Genomic DNA, 20,663 nt, shown 5'->3' on the forward strand with positions numbered 1-20,663 from the left:
GCAAATATGCAGACTACTGAACAATCTAAGTACTTGAGTTGGAGGATTTAAATGGTGCATAGGCCTTGAGCAGGTCCGCTGTACAAAGGTGAATTCATGTCTGCTATCCATAATTCATTATTAGTGGTGCATGACTGGTCACTTATATTATTTCTGTATTCTGATTGGATGACAAATAACGTATGCCAGGGAAGTGAACACTTTTGGTACAAGTGCATGAACAGCAGCTACTCCCTAACATTCTAAATTTGTGAAAATAGTGGGGAATAATTTCTCTTTTTTCATTCAGCTCTAGTCAAGCTCTGCCAGTTCAGCTGGAAAGATTAAGCAGAGCACATGCGAAGGTTAGACCTGCTATAGACACAGATGTTTCATTTGTATCATATTGTTCATTAATAGGAGTATTTCTTTAAGTTGTAATTTGAACTGTGGATCAAGTACATCTGACAAAGACACAGAACATTAGTCAGACTTCAATAGGCTCAGTCACCTGGATTCAGTTTCCAAACTTTCCACTTTGTTGTTCTCATCAGATGTCACAAGCCTTACATCTACTCTTTCAAAAAGCATTTGGCAGTTTAGGGGAGCACAATACTGCTCGTGACAAAGGAAGGCATATAGCAACTCCGCCCCCCCACTGCCTTTATCCAGCATCCTCTACATATATGTCTGCTTAGAAGCTGGCCCAATTGTCTCTTGATTTAAAAGCCAGTCATTTCTGTGAGAACCTTTAAAATTACCTTTTGACAAACATGACCAAAAAAGGAAATAATATATGATGGTAAAAGCCAAAAGGTAAACATATTTAGCTTTTGCATCATTAGAATTATGATGAACAGATTGAATCAGAGAACAAAAACAAAAGAAGTCTGATCTTTATTGTCACTACAGCCCATTTACTGCTCTAGCAGCATAAAGGAGACCTTAATACCAAAGTGGTGTAAAGGGCATGAGAATCAGGCCCAGTTTGACAACAAGACTGTAACTGGACCAGCCCCCCCCATACACCCCTTATGATCTAAAGCAGTTGGTCTCAACCTTTCCAGACTACTGTACCCTTTCTGGAGTGTGATTTGTCTCGCATACCCCAAGTTTCACCTCACTTTAAAACTACTTGCTTACAAACACAGAAAGAAAAATACAAAAAAAAGTGTCACAGCACATTACTGAAAAATTGCTTACTTTCTCATTTTGTCTGAATGAGAATTTAGTGACTTTGCTAGGCTTTTTACATAGCCTGTTGTAAAACTAGGCAAATATATATATGAGTTGATGTACCACTGGGTGTACTCAGAGATCTTCCAGGGGGTACATGTACCCACGGTTGAGAACCACTGATCTAAGGTCATGCTACAAACAGCCTGCCTCATTTTCCTTTCTTGCATGTCAAATAAAAACTTTCCTTCAGGCTTTTTCTTGGCCAGAAATACCCTGCTGAAGAACTACATTTATTAATCTAAAATAAACTGCAAGTAAAACTCAAACTCTCTAAACAAAGTCTATTTCTAGATCAACACAAGGTTTCTCTTCCTCCTCCCAGGCCTTTCTATCTGGGGTCTTTGCAACTTTCCCCCTACTTAGACATGGTGTTACCTGGCAGTCTGGAAAGCATTCTCTACAGATTCAATCACAACTTCCTAACCCTTCCCACCCTCCACTGCGGCATCTTGCTCCTTTTGTACTGGAATCACCTGATTCCTCTCAGGTGGGGCTCATCCTGTAATCAGAGTTGGCTTAAACCCAGGCTCTCCCAGGCCTATGAGGCAAGCTACTATTTTACAAAGGTCAACTTGCAAGTGAAAGAATAATGACAAACTGTTAGAGCTTTATTCTGCAAGATATCAGGTAACTCCTGGAAGTACTGAATATTTTCTACCTCTGTTGATTTCAATGGAAGTTGATAGCCCTAATCTCCAGCAGTTGCTCTTCACGTTGTGGCATGAACCTTTAGGGAGAACTAAAGAGGAGGCATAGAGCCACTTGTATGAAATAGCTTAATGGTCTAAGTATTGTCTGTTTAATGGCTACGCTGCGCATACCCAGGTATGTCTATGTTACAGTTGGAGCTGTGATTGCAGCTCAAGCAGACGTACCCATGCTAACTTTAATCTATGTAGCACAGTTAAAACTAGCAGTGAAGTACAGCAGTACAGATCTGGTCTGGGCTAGCAATATGAATATGTACCCAGAGTTCTTCAGCCTGTGCTGGAGTCTCCCAAGCAGCGGGGACTGCTGCACTGTGGAGAGAGGGTAAAATGGGGTCCAGCCAGGGCTATCCCTCCTGTTAGCACCCCCCCCCAGAACCCAAAATTGTGCAGGGAGACCTCCCCTACTCTGGAGGCACTAAGAGCCAGGCATTGCCTCCTCTCACCCTTCCGTTTGGGCTGCAGAGAGGAGCCAACCAGAGACTCCACCTGGTAAGATCAGAACCAGCTAAAGCAGGGCGCTTTGGACATTTCCAATCAAAACTAGAAAATGTTCTCTGATTTTCTCTGCCCTCTGTTGATTGGCTGCTTGCTCTAACCCTCCTCCTCCCAGTCTCTTCACCTCAGCTTTGTTCCACACCTGCTTCTCCTCCCCCTCACACCCTTCCCTTTAGCTGATCCCTTCCTAAGGAAGCAAGCCCCCAAAGAAACCAATGACAAAAACAAAAATTGTGGCTCTAATATGATGCTTGCTGCCAACACACGGTTGTTTCCTTGTACTCCCTCATCCGTCTGTATTCATCTGTTGTCTCTTGTCTTATACTTTAGATTGTAAACTCTTTAGGGCAGTTGTGGGCAACCTGCTTCCCACAGCTTCCATTGGCCAGGAACGGCAAACTGTGGCCACTGGGAGCTGCGGGCGGCCAGTCAGTGTAAACAAACTGTCTGGCGGCCTGCCAGCGGATTACCCTGACGGGACGTGTGCGGCCCACCGCTGCTTTAGGGCAAGGACTGTCTTTTTGTTCTGTGTTTGTACAGTCCCTGGTGCAATGGGGTCTGGGTCCATGATGGAGGCTCCTAACTACTACAATAATAAGAATCACATGTAGTTCACTGTATATAAATTGAGCACCCATGCAGTGTGGGTAGTATCTCTGAAACCTTACCTATGAAATCCAAGATCCTGTTTGTTTTGTATGGGGATTAACATTTCTTGTGGTGTTTTTAAGAGAATATTTGGAAGGAAATAGTTTTTCCTCTCCACCTCTGTAATGCAGGTTACATTTTAGCCTTAAATTCACAAATTGGGTAGGATAATATCAAGACAAAAGTCAAATTTCACTAGCATTTTACCATACTTAGAAAAGGAGAGATGTCTGCTGGTCACCTCTCTTATTATCAGCAGCAGTATCTTGTACTTGTTGGCTGCTGCATGTGTCATCAAGAAATGGCTGAATTTCAATGGTGTTTTTTTTGTTTTTTTAATTAATAACTTATCTACCCATCATCATAGCACCTGGATACACCACAGACTAAGTACAGCCCTACAAACAAACTGAACAGGACTTAACAGAGAGCATAAACAGCTGTCCTCCTGTGCTGACCCATCTGTGGATAACTCACACATGATCCACATAGTTTATAATATTCAGAAAATCATTTTTATACTGGTTCTGTTTCCCAAGGTTTATGCCTATGCTCATCTTAAAGTTAAGGCCCTGATCCTGTGAACTGTTCAACAGAGGTGTACCCCTGCTCCTGTGCAGAGACCCAATTTACTTCAATAGGTATTCACATGGGCAATCACACAGGGGTTTGCCTGAATGGAACTCATGGCAGGATCAGGACCACTGACCAGAACTTTTGTGCTGGTGATTAAGGCCTCTGATTAGAAAGCTTTCCTTCCTAACTGTAACACCAGAGATGACTCTTTGATTATATATGTGTTTTAAACTCAGACTCTGTGTTACACCTTAAGTTGACACTCCCTTGATTTATGTTCATGTTCACACAGTAAAATGTGCCAGACAGAGCCACATAAACAAGAGGAACAGTTCCCTGAACATGAGAAAAAATTCAGCTCTTGAGAGACAGATTCAACATTGCCCAGTGAAGCCTCACCATTCAGCTTTAACTAGCCTGATAAATGAAAGGGTTTGGTGGGTGTTAATGAGAAGTGGCAGGAAGCCAAGAAGCAATGCTGAGCCTTCTTAATAAGGGGAAGCTACACAATAAATTCATGCCGTTTAGTACTATGAATGAAAGGAGGATACTGATACACTTCTACCCTGATATAACACAAATTCGGATATAATGCAGGAAAGCAGCGCTCCAGTGGATCAAAGCAAGTTTGATATAACGCGGTAAGATTTTTTTGGCTCCCGAGGACAGCGTTATATCGGGGTAGAGGTATACCTTTTAAAATGATAGCTTGTGTTTGATCGGAATAATAATAATTTATTATATTTTTACTGAATCTCACTTTCTATGTTTGTGGCGAATGAGTGATGGTCATAGCATTGGTTTTTATTCAAAAATGTAATGCTGGGGTCAAATCAACCCCTTTTGGAGTAAACCCAATGCTCCAAAAATTCCTGAAACAATGGGAAATTGTGAAAGAATACTGGGAAAGAGATCAGATCTGCAATATGAGCAGCAACCAGTGGGAGTGATTTCAGGGAGGTGTTTGTTCCACATAAAATAAATACCCCAAAAGCGCCTTCAGTAATGGCTCCTAGAGTCCCAGAACACAATGGATTGAGCTGGTTGCTATGGTTACAGGCAGACATGAAAGCTCTTGCTTGTATACCTCACCAGCTGCTGTTACTGGATGAAGCTGGTAGACGGGCAGCACAAATATGGAAGCTGAGCAGGCAATGAGAATACAGTCCTAAGCCACAAAAGAGACAACCCATAAGAGTTGGGGTAAATCAAAGGTTCATGATAAGGAAGGCTCTGCTGACTGGGATTTGAACATGCATGAATGCTGTTGCTGCCTACAGTGTGTGATAGGTATAGCACAAATATTGCATGTACAGCACTAACTGCTCTAGAAAGGTGTGAATACATTAATAGCAGAAAGTGCAGTGACGTCTAATCACCAAAAAAGGTACTCAACACAATTAAAAAAGACAGGGATCATTACTACACCAGATCTCATCTATTCAGAGATGAGTCTGTTTATGAAAACTGTGCCCCCCCCCACTCAATTACAAATGACTGAACGCCACACAGCTTCCATCTCTCTGTAAATGGGCTCCCCTATATGTCTATCATCAATGTGAGAGTGATTTGACATACTGTGCCTGTAACAAATGAATCTAGATTACATTAATAAGATGCAACAACTCAGATACCCACGATACAGGGACTCTGCTGTGGTCCCATGTGCAGAGAGGCAAAAGTGCAAATTGAGTCTGTCACAACTAGTTTTAATTTGCTTCCATTTAATACTGCTCTTGGAAGGAATAATTTTGTGTGAAGGATTTAGTCCTGACCTCACACCTCATTTTTCTCTACAGCTCACCTAACAAGTCAGCAAGTCTTGTGCACTGCTTGATATCCACCCTGCCCTTGTCCATGGGATAATGTGGTAGCAATTTTTGTGAAACATACACACATTGAGAAGATTAGATATAACTTGCATCATTTTGCAAACTCCTCATCAGAGTAAGTGCACTTAAATGAGATACAGTGTTAGCAATTTTCTTAATGTTTTTACTGCCCTGGTAAATCATTTATTGGGGTAGCCTTTTTACAAAGTCCTCTCAAACACCATAAAATATATTCATTACAAAAGCCAACATTCTTTCCTTCAATAAACCAGGCTCCATTATCCAAGGATAGGTGATCAGTGTCCAAGTACAAAATAACTGTGCCTACGTGCCCTAGCAATATTTAACTCCTCACTTTGTTCAGAGCTTTGAGATACCTTGGGCAACCTTTTTGTCCTCCTGCAGAAAGGGGTAAATGGCATTAACTCCTTGCCAACTGTCAAAGTATTACAGTTTTTTCCTTAGTCTTTAGAAATTGTTTCTCTCTCCCCAGGGTTGTGTGAAAGACCCACATAAACATGGGAAACTAACTAACCAATTGATTCGATTGGGGAGGGGAGAGTGAAATTTACACCAAGTGAAGATAAATGCACAAAATAAACAAATCCAACAAAACTTTCTTCCTGTAAAATTTCCATAAATGTAATCTGAAAAAGAATATCTAGTGTTTCAGTGACTTTTAAGTTGATGGTTTCCTACCCTAGGCTTTAAAGGGAAACCGCCACCAAGTGACAGATCATTTAGAAAGTGAAACCTAACTACGAGGGAGCGCACAGGTTGTAAAATATCTGTTCCACAATTAATAAGTAAATTATCACATACACCTGATTCTGATCTGATTTACACTGGTTTAACAACAATGTAATTGTTGATTTCAATAGTTACTCCTGATTTACACTGGTATAAGCGAGAGCACAATCAATCACCCTGCTGAAACTTGTAGAACAATGATATAGCCTGCCCTTGTGCACTCCAAACATAATTTATACTGTGGCTATATTTTCAAACTGACTATGTAAGATTGTGAAGTTTCATAGATAGTAAAATAAGCAAATACAACTTAGATCAGGGTGGGCAAACTTTTTGGCCTGAGGGCCACATCTGGGTATGGAAATTGTATGGTGGGCCATGAATGCTCATGAAATTAACAATTCAGAGATATTCAAATAAACTTTATTTCATAAAGATACATTTTAATGGAAACAAACATTACACCTTACTTACTATTATAAATATACCATCATAAAGTATTACAATACTTAAACCAAACTTGCCTCCTTTCCACGCCCTCTTTGAGTAATGTGAACAATGCACCTGGCACTCCCTGGCCAATTACTCTTTGTTTTATCCTCAACAATGGAAAATTAACACTACTAAAACAGCAGAGTCACCTCTGTCAACAAGTGGCAGGCACGTGGGCTAGCATGTTCCAGGCTCTGATGGCACATTTGGGTTGTGAAGCCCCAGTAACATGCATTCCCTCACGCAGTTCCCACCTGAATACGTGGGAGTGTCGGGCAGGCAGAGTGGGGCAAGCCCCGACCCCACTCCCTGGGGGCCGGATTAAAAGGTCTGAGGGGCCGGATGCTGTAGTTTGCCCACCCCTGACTTGGATGAAAACAGATCTGTTAAGAAGGTGCCATTTTCATACCAGAATTTTTCCTGACCATAACTGCATGCCAGATGTACATAATCCTGGGATGACAAGGAAGAAAGAAACTGAAAGCAAGAACACATCCCCTAGTGCAGTAGTTCTCAACCCTTCAGCCTGCTTGCAGCCCAATCAGTACACAGCTGCAGTCTATATGACATCCTTAGGGCCATACAGGTAATATATATATATTGTGTAGATGCAGTCCACATAACACGCAGAGCACGGCATATGCAGCCCGCAATGGTAAACAGATTGAGAACCCTGCCCCTAGTCTGTGCTTAGAATAGTCAAGCAACAAATTGATGTCACTTTGAACAAGTTCATCTGCTGTACCATGAGTAATGCATTACATTAAGCAATTCACTAACGGCCCACTTTAAAGATTTCACTAAAAATCCAGGGCCTGTTACAAGCAGAGAAACAATCAGTATTAATGGATTGTGCAAATGTCTACATGGTTTTAAAAAAAACAAAAACAAAAAAACCCAACACATCTGGCTGCTTTCAGATGTTGGTAAAGCGCTGATTAAGGCTTTTGCTGCTGATGCCAAACAAAAATCCAGATCACCTATTGCTCTGCTAAATTTAGATCTCAACATACTTGCCATAATTCTAGCAACAGCAAAACACTCAGTCAGACTGAATTTCCAGAACAAAAAGTCAAATCTAAATGAGGCATTTGTTTCTTATTACCCAAGCAAATCAGAAATGGGCAAACATCATTCAAAACAACATAACTAACTGTAATGACTGGGGTTACTTATTAGCGTCAAATGATCTACTGAGTTTCTGGGGGTAATTATGATGGCAGAAGCATAGTGCATGCTGGGGCATCATTCAGAATGAAAGCCAGAAATTCACAACTGAAGGGACCAGGAATGAGAAAGGTAGGTGTTTATTGAATGTCTTTCTTACCCTTGCTACTACAGACATTCAGCATGTAATCTTACAAATAGCACATTTAAAAAAAAAAAAAACTTGCAGGTCACCTTTAAGTGGTAGCTTCAGAGATATGTAACTATCTTTATCTAAAAGCCCATAAAAAGAAAAGTTAAGGGGGGAGAAACGGATAAGGATGGTCAGATGGATTCACCTTGAATAAATATGCTGAGCCTTTGATATATACACAAATTAGTGGCATTTTAAAAAGTCTGTTTCATATGTATTCATAACAACAATAAGCAGAGAACATTATTTGCTTAAGCCAGCTGGGAACAGGGTCACAAATAATCTGAAGGGTTGTTTACATGTTGAGTGACTGCACAGCAAGCCAGGGTCTGAATCTGCAGTGCACCAGCTTTCACACAGTAAACCTGCTGTGTGGACACTGCTACAGAGCAGCGAAAGTCCTGTAGTAGAATGCTAAGCCTAAAGGTGTTGAATTTAGGTCCCCAAAGTGGCAATTGGATGTACAAATCCTTTTCTGGATCTCTTCCTGGGTGTCCAGGATTAATCCCAGTGCTGACACTGACTCTTGGCAATCAAGTTCCTGCATCCAACATATCAGGTGTGTTACTGCACTATATGGACAAGCCCCAAATGTTGGATGCAGGAACATGATTGCCTGGAGTCCGTGTCAGAGCTGGGATTAGTCCCTGACTCTCAAGACTAGATCCAGAAAAGGACTCAGGCATCTAACTTCCACTTTAGGCACCTACATGCAACATTTAGGTGTCCCTGGGATCCTCAAAACCCACGCTCAGTTGTTGCCTAACTCTGTAGGCACCTGAAATCCTGTGCTTAATTTGAAAAGAAAGAGATGCCAGGGTTTAAGCAATAGTGATGGCCTCCTCTGTATTGTGACTTCACATGCACTGTATGTGCGAGGTCATGCCTTGCATGCCACTGAAAGATGAGGTGTCAGGGCAGAGCCTCGGCAAGACCTGGCACAAAATAAATTCTGCTGCAGTCCTTTGGTGCCTAAATGTCCGCCATTAAAATTCCCTAGCTACCAAAGTTTCTACCAGTGAGTATGCACACAGCCACCTATCTCACCCCTAAGTCCCAGTGTGATCCTCAGGCAAGGTGTTCCTCTCCTACCTATCCTGCTTCTGGGACCTGATTCAGGATGCATGTTCAGAGCATGCCTAACCCCACAAAAATGTCCAGAGTGGTAGGTTGTGTACAACCTTTAGCCTGGTAGTTAGAACACTCACCTGCAATGTGGGAGACCTAGGTTCAGTTCCCCTTCTCTGCCTGAGGTGGAAAAAGAATTTGAACTTGCGTCTCCTACCTCCCTGAGAAGTACCCTAATGACTGGACTATGGGGTATTCTGGGGCAGGTCTCAATCTCTCCTGCTGAAGCTGTTCCACTGTGTATAATTAAATAGTCATTGAGCCAGAGGGAGAATGACTCTACAGTCCAGTTGTTAGGGCACTTACCTGAGAGGAGGAAAACCCAAGTGCCAGTCCTCCTGTTCCAATGACTAGTTCATTATTTATATGCAGCATGACCAACTCTCATGTTTTTATGAGCCTCACAATATCTGGTGTCTTTTTTAAGGGCCCAGCTCCTGAAGTCATGCAGATACCCAAAAATCTCAGCATTCATTCAAAACCATTTGTTTCTATCCCTCAAGCTTGGGAGATTTGGCTCTTTGTGATGAACCAGGAGTCATAGAAGTCAAAGGTAGAAAAGATCTGTTAGAACATTGAGTACATAGCTTGTACTGTCAACAATTCTGTTTAGCTTTGGTGAAGAGTGAGTAAGTAGAACCTTTAGAACATTCCTTCCTGTTGCATGATTTAGTTCCCTGACAAAAAAAGCTTCAATGATTTGCTGAATCAAGGCCACAGGAGTTTTTACTGTATACTGCAATTCTTTGCTTTAGTCAGATTTATAAAGAGGGATTTTCAAAAGCACTCAGCATGGGCCTAATACTGCTCCCACTAAAATCCATTATAAAGCTCGCATTGACTTCGGGGGAGCAAAGTTAGTCCAAATGATGACAGTGTTTGAAAATCCCACTCATAATAAATATGTACCCAAGCGAGTGCCTAGCTTGGGCTCTTGGTGACTTTACCAAACGTTAAATATACAAAGAAAAAGAATCTGTAGCTGCTTTTCAACCCCTAATCCCCCTCACCCCAAATAACCAACCATAATAAAATCAAGTCCAAAGAGTATTCTTTCCTTTACCACAAACATCAGCATTATATTGCTCCTACCTCCCCAAAAGCGTGGGTAATTAGATGGAGCTTGCAGCATTTCCTGGAGGTCAGACTTCTGGGTAATTTTGGACTGAGTACGTTCTGAAGCTGAGGTCTTCTGACAGACAACACACTGCCATTCCTTCCTTCTCTCTTATACTGATAGTGTTCATACTCGACTGCCTGTGTTGCTTGCAGCTGTGGCAATATTGCATGAGGAGAAAGGTGATCTTTCAGGTAGGGTTTCATAGGTCAATATCAACACCTGTAACTCCAACCAAAAACAGTAGTCAGCCAGTGTATATCATGGCGCGTGGATGTCACATGAGCTTCTGCTGAGAAACACCATGTAAAAACAGGTTGCTGCACTCTGCACTAGCTTTAGTTTTTTAGATAATGTAAGATGTAGTCCCACATAGAACATGTTACAGAAATCTACTCTTGATGTAGCAAGGTCATGGATCACAATAATAAGGTCCACATTCAAAACAAAACCTGTCTCAATGGGTTTAGGTCAGAGGAAGATAGGAAAAAGTCTTTGACGCTGCTGGTACATGATCATTAAACAGCAGATAGGGACCCAACACACCACCACCAGATTGGGAACTCTTAACAATATAGGGCAATAGCATCACACAGCTGAATAGTCTTTCTTATTCCAATAATCTATAACTAATGAGGAGATTGCTAAACTAATGTGCCTGTTGTATTACAAACACACTCTAGAACTACCTAACTAACCACCTACCCAACTTCAGTGGTAACTTACATAATCAGAGCAGCATCCTTTCATTGCACTGGGAATGTAAAGGAAAGACAGAGATTTTCTAGCCTTAAACAAGAATAATTCAGAGTCCTAAAATCAAGACAGTTAAGGCTTTCAGAGGTGTTTCCCATAAATTTAGCATGTTAAAGAGTTTGGAATTTCCCCAGTATTCAAAGATTTGTTAAATATTGACTTAAATTGCTCAGAGAATTCCTCAGCCAGTTCTTTTAAAACTTTTGGATATAAGCTATCCAGTCCTGCAGATTTAAAAATGTTTAATTTTAGTAGTTGCTGTTTAATATACTCCCTACTTACGGTTGGAATAGTAAGTGTGTAATTTTCATTGTAAAATGTGAATAAATCATCCAGCTTCTTTCCAGATACAGAACAGAAATATTTATTGAACATTTCTGGTAATTTTGCCATCCCTATCTACTAATGGACCTATAGTCTTATACCAGTGGTAGGATATCATTTGTTCTTTACATATTTAAAAAAATTCCTTCTTGCTGTCTTTAACCCTCCATTGCTACACAGGTTACAAAGTTGCATATCTTTGCTAAGATTGCAAAACCTGCCTGTTTTGTTTGCAAAACAAAAACCAACAGGATAGGTTAACAGGCGTTTGCTGCTTAATGGCCCAAGAAAAGCTTTTGTAGTTTAGAAATAAATTATTTCTTTAAAATGAAAATATTGTAGCTACATTATTAATCCATAATGTGGGTGGAAAATTCCTCATGCTATTTGAGAGAGGGAACAAGTTGTGTTATTTTTTTTTTAAAGGCTGCTGTCTGTGCACAATAACTTTTCTCCATCAGAAATGTGTTTGACAGCATGTGTAGTGGAAGATGTATTGACTCAATATGCTGTACCTTAGGGCATAGATTGAATTCTTACTGTCTGTCAGGTCAATAATGTATGAACTAAAATGGACTCATATCAATCCTGGCTCCTTCAAATCCCCACAGACTTCAGAGCCATTAAAGACTTCACTGGTCTAGTCAACTAACCTAACTGTCTCTCTATGTAAAGAACAAAAGCTGTAAGGATTGAATACAAGGAAAGATGCAGAGATGCAAACTGATCACCAGTAGGCAGGGATTGCTGCTTAAATCTCCCAGCTGGTAAAGTGTGGAATAAAAAAAAGCAGGACTGGAGACTGAGGGTCTCATCTGAAGCTGAGAGGAAAGCTAGGGAATTCTAAAAAAGCCTCTGGCCAGAGAAAGATAGGTAAAGAATACTAAAAATACTATAATGGCAAGGTGAATCTTCAGTGGTCTACTTCAGCCACATTTCAGTCTGCTTTGTATCAGAGTTGCATAAACACATTTAATGGGCTGCAGAGACTGAGGGTTTCCAGCATTCACAAACCGTAATTATCCAATATCCATTTATGTTTGTAAAACCTTCTGCTCTCTCATTCTCAAAAGCGATTCCTACCCGGCAGGATTTGCTCCCTCTGAAATCAGAAGAAAGAATCACACTTATTCCAGTGGAAATTGGATCAGACCCTTATAGCCCAATTCCACAGACATGGGGCGCTCCTCATTGCATACAGGCCTCAAGCTCGAGTTACAGTGTGGCCCCCACCATCACTGTTCTTTGACTAGTTGTTTGTGTAGGGGTTTTCTGTTCTTTTAAGTGTCTTTTTAAATGGAATTTGAGCAGGCTGCCACCCTCAGCTAGCCTCTCCCAGCAGGCCCTTGAAATTATCTCCGCTCAACTCTATTCTAGACTGATAGCAAAGTCTCACAAATGAACAAAACTTGAAATAAATATTCACTAATTCAGATGTCCCTTTCTCCCCAAGTGTTCTTGTCGAGATGGAGTCTTTGCAATGCTCTGCCACAGTCTGGAGACAAAGGACAGAGTCCACATTCCCCCTGGGGAAAGCTAACAGTCCTCTTCCTACTAGTGTCTCCTGTTATAAGGGAAGAGAGTGGATATATGCTGCTCTCCTTCCCAGGGCTTGTCCTGGTTGGCTGAAAGAGGGAGAGCTCAGCCCTGCTCTATACTGCAAGGTTCTGGTTTGGGGCCCTACAACAGCCGGCATGGGTTGTGTCAGGACCACTTTATCTCTCTCACTCCTTAAGTATCTCTGCTGCAGAACTTCTGGAAGGGGTAGCCTGGCTCCCCCAGAGACTTACCCCTCTGGCCTTAAATGACCAGAATATCTCAGGTTTCAGAGTAACAGCCATGTTAGTCTGTATTCGCAAAAAGAAAAGGAGTACTTGTGGCACCTTAGAGACTAACCAATTTATTTGAGCATAAGCTTTTGTGAGCTGTACAGCTCACTTCATCAGATGCAAGTGAGCTGTAGCTCACGAAAGCTTATGCTCAAATAAATTGGTTAGTCTCTAAGGTGCCACAAGTACTCCTTTTCTTTTTGCGAATACAGACTAACACGGCTGTTACTCTAAAACCTGTCCGTACACAAACTCTTCTCCCAGATTTTTTACCGTTTGAATGGTATTTATCTGAGTAAGGCAAATGTCTTCTATTTTTTTATCTAGGCCCAGATACTCAAAAGGTATTTAGGTGCCTGATTCACATTGATTTCAATACGTTTGAGGATCTGGGCCCTGCTTCTTAACTTAACATACAGTAGGATTACCTGTGGGGACTGAATGGCACAAGGAACTGGAAATTGGTAATCTGTCCCATATCAGTAGTGTTTAAGAGTTCTTATCATGCAAAAACTGCTTGGTGACTAACAGGATTGGACATAAGTTGATAGTTTCTGTTCAGTTTGCAGTGGACAGGTGTGCATATCACAGAAAATGCTGCTGCTGGCAGTCTCTTTGCAGAAGCTAAGGACCGAAGGGACGGTGCAGATTCAACTACTTTCTCCCCTAGAGATAGCCTTTCTAGGTTAGGGTTAAGCACAACAGGGCAGTGTGGGGAGTTTGGACTATCATTATCTGTGCTGAACCTAAACAGAAGACTTCATTGTGAAGGGGCTGTTCTTCTGGCCCCGTGCACCAGTGCAAAATTCATTTGGCTTTAAAAAGAAAAGAAAATGAGAACCGACCACATGACAATAACTAAAATTGTAATTCGAACAAATACATACAAATAAACAAAGGAGTAGGAATTGTCCATATGCTCGATGTTGCCTCCCTGTAAATCCAGATTTGATTCTGGTTTCTTGCTCCCCAGGCTAGACAGGGCCTGGAGTGCGGAAGAGGCAATGTGTTGCATAGCTCTCAAACATGCCCTATGGCAGAGCTAGAAGCAGCACTGATTAGCTCTGAGCTGAATCCCTTTTGTCTTCCTCTGCAAATAAAGATCACCACAGGGCTTTGAAAAATGCAGGAGGAAAGAGGAAGTCTTCTATAGCCAACCAGGAGGCAAATCATTCTCAAAAGACAAACATTATTTTTAAAGTTAGAAAATGTAAAATGAACATGATACTTAAAGTAATGCTCAATAAGGTCTTTTTTAAAAACAAAAAAGCCTGTCATTTGTGCACAAATGTGTTTTCTTCTGAAAAAGAAATCTTTTAACCTTGTAAAGTGCACAGTTTTTCCATTCAATACAGCTTTATGGCCTACGCTATGGAAAAGCACATTTTCATAATACCTTTAAGAAGGAGGACACAGAATACTTAATGCTCTAGCAACATGATAGATAGGGTAGTTTTCAGTGAATGAAGCAATGACTGAAACACTAGTGCTGCAACTCTTGAAATGGTGCAATCTGTCCTGGAGATTGCTATATTAAACTGCAGAAATGGAATGAAAAAAGTTATAGAGCCGTATCATCTTGAAAGATATTTTATTGGGACTGGAATTTTCTGGGGCTTGGTAACTGAGTATAGAGCCTTCTGCTTCTAAATTGCTAGTTTAAATCCAACCCAGGTCAGTAGAAACAAAGGACCAAATTCTGCTCTTATTTGCACACGTGCCAATCTGAACTCACTTACTTTACCTCATTAGGCTGATTAAGACCTGTGCTGTTGAGAGCAGAATTTGTGGCCAAATTTGTTATCAACAGGCTGTTTTGGTTAACGTCGAGGAATCAGCTGGTGTTTTAGGCTATGTATCAATATCGGAAAAACCACCAAAACAATTGGTGGCCCCAGGAACTAGGCAATGGTTTTAGATCACCCATTCAGAGGAACGTAACAGAAAATGAAGAGAGCTAACTGCTTTGAAGCTCTCTTCAACCCGCCAGTGGGGTGCGTAACCTGGGGCTAGTCTACACTGGCAACGTTAGAGCGCTGCCACGGCTCCAAAAACACCACCTCCACGAGGGGCGCAGCTCCCAGTCCTGGTGCACTGTCTACACTGGCGCTTCACAGCGCTGAAACTAGCTGTGTTCGGGGGGTGTTTTTTACACCCCTGAGCGAGAAAGTTGCAGCACTGTAAAGTGCCAGTGTAGACAAGCCCCTGGTTTGACCAGGTTCAGAAGATCCAAGGCAGACAAAGGAACTTTGAAAGGCATAAAAAGGGAACCCTAGAACAACAAAGGAAGAGGCAGTATCTGCAGGAAACCAGGTGGAACCCCGGTTCCTAGAAGCACGGGTACCTGGGATTAGTTGGGCTTGCCTAAACTTTGAAAGCATGGTAAGCTGTAGGTCAGACAATGTGTGTGTCAGCCTTTTATTGTTTCAAGTCTTTTCTCTAAATACTATGCTGCTGTGAAAACTGTTCCGAGTAGAGCTAGGTGAAATTTTTTTTTGGCAGAAACTGTTTTTTCACTGAAAACTGCAGATTTGCATCACCCAAAATATTTCACAAATTTGCACTGAATTCATTGAATTGTTTCAGTGAAAAAGTTTTTTTCCAACATTTTCAAAACAAAATATTTCAATTTTTTATTCAAAACTACTTTTAGTTTCAAAATTTACTTGAATGTTTCTTTTAAATTAAAAATGTTTTTAAAAGCTTAAAAGCAAAATGTTTTGTTTCATACAAAATGATTCCCCCCCCAATTTTTCAGAATGGCCAGCAAACTGAAAAACGTTATTTGCACAGCTCTAGTGCCGAGTCACTGTATTTACCTACTGGTCATAGCTCCTGAAGGTGCCAAACCCAGGTGGGCCTGCTGAGGAATTATGGTTGGTAACCAGAGACACTGCCGCCCAGGAACCTGGTCCGTGAGAGGCAGAATTGAAGGATTCCATTCCAGGATAAGAGAAGGCAGGGAGTCGATACCTGAGGATGTGCACTCCGGAGAGACAAGTGAGGGGTCAGAGGCACAGCTTACTCTGTAACTATGAGATTGGTCCTTCTCAGTACAGAAGCATATTGGCACATCAACAAGGGGAAGCCTGCACTGCAGCAGTCTGTAGCATACATGTTTTGAGCATAACTAGAGACTCCAGGTTTGTCTTCACTGCAGTGTTAGTTTCAGGTATAATTTGAGTATTACCCCCAACTTGACTTCTCTTCACACACAAAAATATCTAGCTCAAGCTAAGTGGTGTTTTTAATTCAAGCTAGCTGGCCTCTCAGGAGGGATTGGTTGAGTGCTGCTGATGCTTGTGCTATAATGCAGTGGAGACTTGGCTGTGCTGCTAAGCCAAACACTCTGTACTTCTTGAGTGTCATTTTGCAGTGTCACTTGAACTAGGCTAACGAGTGTAGATAATTCAAGCTAATACTGTAGTGAAGACAAGTCCTCCAGACCTATCAATGCAGCATCTTTCTCAAGCCCTAAATTCATCCAGGGAAGATGGTATTTTATTCAAAGTTTAAGGGCATTGTTATACCAATAAAATAAAAACCAGCAGGATCTTATTAAAGGGAAAAAGGCAAAATACCACATTTATTGTGAATACAGAAAGAATCATAGTAAGCAGTTAGTTATAGCTATAACATTCCATTCAATCTCATGTTTATTCACACATTCATTCATACAAACACACACACACAGGTTCTGCAAGGTTGTTATCATAGTTACCAGCCTTAGAGTTGCTCATGCCAAGCCACTGGCCAGGTGGCCTGGACATGAGGAGGGAGCAGGGCCTTGTCAGATGCTCATCTGATGCTCCTGGAAGTTGGTTTGCAGAATCAGACCCCAAAGTTCTCACTTTTTAGAGTCTATTTTTATAGGAATTTCTTCCTATGCCAGTCTATGGGAATTGCTTCATCATGCTGTTGCTGAATCAATCAGTAGATAGCACATTCCTGACGGCTCCATGCTGCTAGATGTTATCTTGTTCTTTGGTTCTCCCATTCTTGAGGCTGTTGGGTGGATTCCAGTCTGCCCTCCAAGGGTCCTCTGATTATTTCCACTTGACGCCTTCTTCAGCCGATGGACACTGAATTCTTAGGCTGGCACCTCCCTGATCATTCAGTTATTATCCACACCAAGCATCCATCCACATACATCCTCTATCTCTATTTTAATCACAATTGTTAATACAACAAAAGGGTGGGGAGTCTCTGGGTGCTGTTTCTGTTGTTAGAGTATTGCTTTGAGTCTCTCTCTCTGTGAATTGCTTTGAGAACAGACTCTGTCTTAGAATGTACTAACACAATTAGCAGCTTGCAAGTTTCACACATAGAGGGAGAGAAACAGTACCAAAAACCAAGAGACCTCTTAATTAGTAATACCCTGGAATTTAAACTATGGGGAATCAAACTCATTTGTGATTTTAATACAGAACTTCTTTAATATGATCCAACAGCATGGCTACTCTGGAAACTTCAAAGCACTCCCGCGGCAGCGCTTTGAAGTGAGAGTGTGGTCACGCGCAAGCGCTGGGAGACAGGTCTCCCAGCGCTCCTGGTAATCCACCTCCACAAGGGGATTAGCTCCCAGCGCTTGGAGCCTGTTTACACTAGTGCTTTAAAGCGCTCTGACTTGCTGCGCTCAGGGGATGATTTTTCACACCCCTGAGCCAGCAAGTTAGAGCGCTATAAAATGTAAGTGTAGCCAAGCCCTAAGACTACTTCTTTTCTACCCATAGTTGTATGCAGTGTTGTTGTAAACCTGTTGGTCCCAAGATATCACCCTAGAGATTGACCTGTCAGTCCTCATCCTCAAAGGAAACCTGCACAACACTTTCAGAAGACAAGCCTGGGAGCTTACATTCATAACTTTGCTAGACACTAAAAATCATGGACAGAATAGAGACACTGGATTTTCACAACAATCTACTAACCCACCAGCTGCTTTCCCACTCCCCTTCCTTTCCTCCCTATGACTAGAGGGGCTAACGGGCCCGTTCATCTTGAATGGTCCCTTTAAATGTGTGTTAACTACTTATGCCAGACAATCTGTTCCACCTTGTGTTTAGCTGACACTCTTTCCCAGATCTGAAAAAGAGCTCTGTGTAAGCTCGAAAGCTTGTCTCTTTCATCAACAGAAGTTGAGCCAATAAAAGATATTACCTCACCCACTTTGTTTATGCATAATATAAATATTCCCCACTGTGGAATGAGTGGGTAGAAAAGAGACAGAGGACCCTATTTTTGTTTTGTAGGATATTAATATCTGGGCCTTTTCCCCTACGCACAAGCTGTTGTGTCTTCAACTCTCCCTCATATACTAGCTATAGTAGTTTTACTACTTCCAATACACACACATTTGTGTATTATTTCATTAAAGATCAAAGCTCTCAAAACCAGAACCAGCCAACTACTGGCAGTAGCTAACACATTTAGGCCATAATACACGAAAAAGAAGAAGTCAGGCCCTGTTGACTGTCTTTATTATCCACCAGTGTAGAGATGAAATCATATTACTGGAATACTTCAGAAGGCAGCATAAAGTTACTTGATTCTACTAGCAAAAACTGTTGATCACTTTTCCAGTAGGTATACAGTAGTTTAAATTATGTTCCTGTTTTAAAAGAACTGCTTGGATAATCACACTGGAACTAAAAATATTATACATATTGCTTTTGGTTTAATTGATAAGTAGAGTATGATTTTTAAGCCATGTCACTGATGTTGACAGAGCTATAACTAATGATGCAAAAAAAGGTCTTGTGACATATGAAATAGGGCACTGAGTTCAACTGGTTAAGCATTAGAACAACATTACTTGCGTCTAAAGAGAATGAGCCTTAATGTTACATAGGATATTTCAAGCTATCACATGTCTTACGTAACTGAAATTTGTGCAATAAAGATTTATTTACATAGAGCCAAATTCTGCTCCCTTTCTCAGGCTGGATAGTACATCACTGTGAGTATCTCTCCCAGAACATGTATAGCCAAGCTGGGTGGGGAGAGAGAGAAAAAGAGGGGGGGCAAGAGATCTAAACTATGTGGTACATTCCCTTGTGGGGGATATAGAAGATAATTCCCCTATCATTGTTGCTTTGGCAGCTGATGTAAGGTGTACCCTTGATAAAGGAGCTACCTGAGTGAGTAGCAAACAATTCTGTCCAGCCTCATTGTGGGCTGAATGTTTAACAGGCAAAACTGGCCTGTTTTTGGCTACCTCTTTCCCAAAAACATAGCTGATTCCTTCCCACCATGATTACACTGCTCTGCAGAATGTCACAAGTTCTTAAGAAGGTTTAGTGAGATCAGATATTAAAATAAGGAAGAATACAAGAGAGGAGTGCACAGTCTTTGAAAAGTCATGGAAGATGGGAGAGATTCCAGAAGATTGGAAAAGGGCAAATATAGTGCCAATCTATAAAAAGGGAAATGAGGACAACCTATGGAATACAGACCAGTCATCTTGACTTCTGTACCTGGAAAGATGATGGAGCAAATAATTAAGCAATCAATTTGCAAATATCTAGAAGATAATAAGGGGATAAGTAACAGTCAGCATGGATTTGTCAAGAACAAATCATGTCAAACCAACCCGATACCTTTCTTTGACAGGGTAACAAGCCTTATGGATGGGGAGAAGCGGTAGACATGATGTACCTTGACTTTAGTAAAGCTTTTGATACTGTCACATGACCTTCTCATAAACAAACTAGGGAAATGCATCCTAGATGGCGCTGTTATAAAGGTGGGTGCAAAACTGGTTGGAAAAGCGTTCCCAGAGAGTAGTTATCAGTGGTTCACAGTCATGCTGGAAGGGCATAAGAAGTGGGGTCCCGCAGGGATCAGTTCTGGGTCTAGTTCTGCTCAATATCTTAATCAATGATTTAGATAATGGCATAGAGAGTACATTTATAAAGTTTGCGGATGATACCAAGCTGGGAGAGGTAGCGAGTACTTTGGAGGATAGGATTAAAATTCAAAATGATCTGAACAAACTGGAGAAATGGTCTGAAGTAAGTAGGTAGGATGAAATTCAATAAGGAAAATGCAAAGTAGTCCACTTAGGAAGGAACAATCAATTGCACACATGCAAAATGGGAAATGACTGCCTAGGAAGGAGCACTGTGGAAAGGGATCTGGGGGTCATAGTGGATCATAAGCTAAATATGCATCAACAGTGTAACGCTGTTGCAAAAAAAGCAATCATCATTCTGGGATGTATTAGCAGGAGTGCTGTAAGCAAGATATGAGAAGTAATTCTTCTGCTCTACTCCACACAAATTAGGCCTCCATTGGAGTATCATGTCCAGTTCTGGGCGTCACATTTCAGGAAAGCTGTGGACAAATTGGAGAAAGTCCAGAGAAGAGCAACAAAAATGATTACAGGTCTAGAAAACATGACCTAAGAGGGAAGATGGAAAAAAATGGGTT

Source organism: Caretta caretta, chromosome 3 (genome assembly GCF_965140235.1).
Source record: "Caretta caretta isolate rCarCar2 chromosome 3, rCarCar1.hap1, whole genome shotgun sequence".
Taxonomy (NCBI): Eukaryota; Metazoa; Chordata; order Testudines; family Cheloniidae; genus Caretta; species Caretta caretta.